This window comes from Phodopus roborovskii, unplaced genomic scaffold (genome assembly GCF_943737965.1).
Source record: "Phodopus roborovskii unplaced genomic scaffold, PHOROB, whole genome shotgun sequence".
In the NCBI taxonomy this organism is placed as follows: Eukaryota; Metazoa; Chordata; class Mammalia; order Rodentia; family Cricetidae; genus Phodopus; species Phodopus roborovskii.
In genome coordinates, this window is record NW_026126424.1 from 7,075,321 (window position 1) to 7,080,540 (window position 5,220).

Consider the following 5,220-nt stretch of genomic DNA (forward strand, 5'->3'; position numbering starts at 1 on the left):
CTAAATGATCTATACAAACACAATACCTAAACAAGAGGAGAAATATACATATCACAAAATTAACCTTAAATTGTATCAATAAATGAAAATCCATTCCAAAACAAAGTAATCAATAAATAAAATCCCCTTTTGACCTTTAAAAAGATATTGGTTGTGATCATTAATCATTTATAACCAAGCCCATTTAAATGAAAAAAATATTTATGAACAATATTTGGGAATTTGGGTGTCATTCTTTCCAAACTACTTCCTGCTGATAGGGGGCGCTGTCATGGGGATCCTAAGAAGATGGCTGTAGTCTGCAAGGCTGCCTTGTGCAAGCTGTTTTGAATATTGGATCACTAGGAATTCTGTTTCAGGGGATCTGGCTTGCTCAAACCATATTAGTTTGGAAGGAATCCACAGCTTTTTATTTCCTGTGGATACAAAAATGGAAATCCTTTTTTCCCCAGTAATTTGTCCTTAGACTTAAATTTTTGAGTCAAAGCATTTTTAAAATATATAAATTGAATTGATCCAGCAGCATTTGTTTTAACAGTTGTTATTTCCTCAGCAGACAAAAGATACAAAGACAATATAATAATATAACTGAGCCCGGCTAGCTCAGTCAGTAGAGCATGGGTCTCTTAATCCCAGGGTTGTGGGTTCGAGCCACACGTTGGGCACCATATGTAAGGAGTAAGGTTTTTCCGCCCACTGCCTGGTCTTGTCCCACCTCTGCGCCTGCCCCAATTAACACACAGAGACTCTGTATTAGATATAATTCTGTTGGCCAGGTACTAGTTTCTTATCGGCTAGCTCTGTCTTAAGTATTAACCCATTTCTGTTGATCTATGTATTTCTCTTACCGGAGAGCCGGCCACCATTCTGCTTTCTCCAGACTCTCCATCTTGACCCCTTCTTTCTACCTCCTCTTTCCTCCTTGTCTCCTAGTCCCTCCTATCTTCTTTTCCTATTGGCCAACAGTGCTTTATTCATTAACCAGTATGAGAAACATCATGGATACTCCCTTAGCCTAGAGACAGGAGGGAGGGCATAGGCCCTCCCACAGTGACTTGACAGATTTTGATGATCCGTCCCCTGGGGACTGGATGGGGAATGGAATGAGGGGAGTTGTGGGAGGGAATGGAAGGATTGGAGAGAGGGAAAACTGGAATATACATGTAAAAAAAAATAAAAGACAAAACATTTACCCCATTTTTTTTCATTGTGAGAAAGTATTTAACCTTCTTGGCTCATCCAGTACTCATATTAGTTTCCAGTTGCTAAAGGTAACCACACACTTTTGTTGTTCCTAGGGACCTGTGGCATGAATGGTAACCTTGCTCCTATAGTCCTTTCTAATGAGGGCATTCTGGCATCTCTGTTTCCCCACAGTCTCATTTCCAATGCTTCTTTCCCAATATATCCAATAATATGAAGAGACTATTCACATTAGTTTATCTGACCTCTACCAAGTCTTGCAGATATTTGAATATAATATTGTAGTTGTTTTCTGAATCTATTATCCAGATTTTCATGAAATTAGTCTTTTTTTTGATAATTTTTTATTTTAAATTTGAAGCAAGCTTGTTCTACATGTCAATCCCAGTTCCTGCTACCTTCCATCATTCCCTGTTCCTGCACTAAACCCATCCTATCCCCTTTCTGTGAGTATTTATACACTGGTGTGAGTCCCTAATTTTATTTATCAATAAAACAGAGATATGAAACTATCTTTTATAGTTAATCAATACTTCTGAAGAAATATATGGAAACATAAACTCTACAGAAAGATTTTTTTAGATGAAATTGTCATTTGTATCATTAGACCTCATAAAAACAACTTTGACAGCTATGATTTGACTTGCATCTTGTCTAATTAGTTGTAGTGAAAGCTGAGATCTGTTGATGAGATGCCATCCATGCATAGCTATCTTCAGACTATCTGAAACTTCAAGTTTTCCTAAAGGTTTCTATTTGTCAACCTATAGTAACCTTACTATATACTGGTATAAATATGGAAAATAGGCTCACACAATATGTATTTTGAAGTCAAACAAATTATATATACACAACCATATATGTCATTGTCTGTTACTTGTAGTGAGATACTCACTTTGTCTGCTTCTGTGGCTCAGAAAACGCCCATTGGGGGTGGAGCAAGAGGCAGAAGTGACCTGTGGAACTAGGAAGGAGGAGTAGTCTGGGAACGCTCTCTTGCTGGCAGGATGTGGAGAGGAGAGCATTCAGTGGCACTTGCTGGTGTTCATCTGTCTATGTTGTAAATTATTTCTCCCTGAATAAGCACCTATTTGGCCTATTTTCTTATCCTTATCCTTATTAAACTGAGATATCTGGTGTTAGAAGTGGGATGATGAATGGGTCCTATATACAGCCAACATTGAGTATAATTACAATAACACTGAAGCTTGAGTAGGAGAAGTCATATCTAAAGGTCTGAGAATACATCAAGATAACAGAGGTCTTAACTATGGTGACATAGATGCTTGGGTAGGAGAAGCCATCTCTAAAGGTTTGAAAAGTTATGAAAATGTCATATGTTTTAATGGTGGTAAGAGAGGACATCTAAAAAGAAATTGTAGGTAAAGCATCTTTAGAAATAACACTCCCAGGAATAAATCAAATAGAAAGCTGCAGTATTCTGGGTTATGTAGAAGTTTTGACAAAGTCTGACACTGGACAAATGAGTGTAGATCATCCAGAGACAAGCAAGAAAACCCTTTACCATCAGGAAACACCTTGGGGGGTTCCTCTCAAAGGCACCATTGACAAAGTTGGTCCAAACATTGCCATTCACTGTGGAGGACAATCTCCCACAGGACAATTAGAAAATCCATTGCCTATTGTAAAAACTCATACTGCTCTGGATGACAAACTAGTGATGGAAGTTGAATCAAACATGATAGAAGGAAATAAAAAAAACATATATTTAGGCAAACCTCTATAAACAGTAAAAGGCCTAGATTGATAGTTAAGATGAATAACAGACTATTTGGAGACATTGTTGACACAGGGGCTGATATAACTATCACATCTAATAAATCTTGGCCTCGAAGATGCCCCCTGCAATAGGAAAATGTTCAATTCTTAGGGATTGGGATCCTGTCTCAGGTAAAGCAGAGCACAAGATGGATTGAATGTGTTAGAACCAGAAGGACAGAGAGGAAAGATAATGAATATTGGCAGAAAGCATGCAGTAATTTTTTGGGAATGATTAGCAACAACTATCCCAAAAGTGAAAGAATCAAATTCATAAAGAAACTTTTTGGATCCTTCCATGTATTATAAGAAAACCACTGTAAGAAAAACACCTATCTCTGGATTTCATACATTCTACACTGATGAAAAACAAATCAGGATATGAGGCAGGATATAAATCAGGAAAAATAACTAAAGTGGTTCAAAGACCTTACAATTCTGTGCAAAAGGCAGAACTGTTTGTCATTCTCATGGTACTTATGGATTTTACAAAACCCCTCAATATAATTACAGACTCTCAATATGCAGAGAGAGTTGTCTTACACAATGAGACTGCAGAATTTATTCCTGAGGACACAGAATTAAGTTCGTTGTTTATACAGTTAAAACATACTAACAGAAAGAGGACTCATCCTACATATATAACACACATCAGATCCCATACGATTCTTCCAGGTGCTCTAGCACAAGGTTATGATGAAATTGATCGGTTATTGATAGGAAGTGTGCTAGAAGCTTCAGAGTGTCATAAGAGACACTACATGAACAGCAAAGGTTTAAAAAATGATTTTTCTATCACTTGTAAACAAGCCAAGGAAATAGTAAGAAAATGTCCTACTTGCACATTCTACAACCAAACTCCTTTACCACCAGGCAATAAACCTAAAGGTATAAATAAGAATGAAATATGGCAAATAGATGTGTCTCATTTTGCAGAATTTGGAAAATTAAATATGTACATCACGCTATAGATAAATTTACAGGTTTTCAATGGGCAAATGCTTTGAGCTCTGAAAAGGGCTGATTCTGTTATCTATCGTACACCTAATAGAGGTAATGACCATTATGGGCATACCTGAACAAATAAAAACTGGCAATGCTCCAGCATATATCTCCGGCAAATTGAAACAGTTTTTTGAGTATTATAACATAAAGCACATAACTGGTATACCACAAAATCCTATAGGACAAGCAGTAGTTGAGAGATCCAATTGTACTTTATAGGAAATGCTCCATAAATTGGCAGGAGGAAACAAGACACCCAAACACTGATTACATAATGCTTTATTAACATTAACGTTTCTTAATGCTGATGAAAAAAGGAAAAACAGCTACAGAAACTGGACAATTGAAAAAAAACTTCTGAACTAAATCAGGTGGTGTACTTGAAGGATGTTGACTTCAGAATGGAAACCAGGATATGTGTTATGTTGGAGTAGGGGTTTCACATTCATATCTACAGGAGAAGAAAAGCTGTGAATACCATTTAAGTTAGTCAAGATCCTAGATGAACAAGAGAAACATCTTAATGAAGAGAAATGACAAGTCATTCAACTAAGTAGGTCCCATGAGATGTGTGGAGACCTCTCAAAGGTAGGGGAAATGTTATGTTCTTGTCCTTATAGGAAAAATGAGAACACCCATCTTCAAACAGCCAAAACACATTGAACATGTAGGAACCTACAGAAGAGAAGATAGCTCCCCAGAAAGAATAACGTAATGAAGAGGAATTTGATTTATGGTAAAAATGTTTAATTCTGGTAAAATATTTCTATACCGAAATCTATTTCTCTTTACTATCTAGTATTCCTGTAGTCCCAGTTCATGTAAACTTATGCTAGCTTTGGAGTTGGGTTTGGCATTCCTTCTCTAAGTTCAAGCATGTTGTGAAGATTAAATTCACAGTTTCTGCCTTATATCAAGAAGCCAATTGGTGTAAGGCAGAAGAAAACTAAATCTGGGGACTCATTTGCTTATACACAATTTTCTCTCTGAAATCCTAATTTTCTCATACAAATTTTAATGCTTCTTGCTGTCTTTTCCTGTATGCATACCTTAAAACTTGAAATTTTTACTTTGATATTGATGTTTAATTTTTTCACAAGCAATAATAACAATTCCTAACAGCAATCTTTGAACTCTCTGGAAAGAAGATGGGGCCCTACTTTGACATTTCCACATCAATACAGCTAAGAAGTAGAAGTGTGGCTCTGATACTTGATTACATTTTATTATTAT

At 36.5% G+C, this 5,220-nt stretch overlaps 1 non-coding gene across 1 annotated transcript; it reads left to right on the top strand.

Moving 5' to 3' along the window:
• Window positions 1–592: 592 nt before the first annotated feature.
• Trnak-cuu (transfer RNA lysine (anticodon CUU)) lies at window positions 593–665 on the top strand. The gene has a single exon. It is a non-coding gene; the product is annotated as a tRNA-Lys (tRNA).
• The last annotated feature ends 4,555 nt before the right edge of the window (window positions 666–5,220 follow it).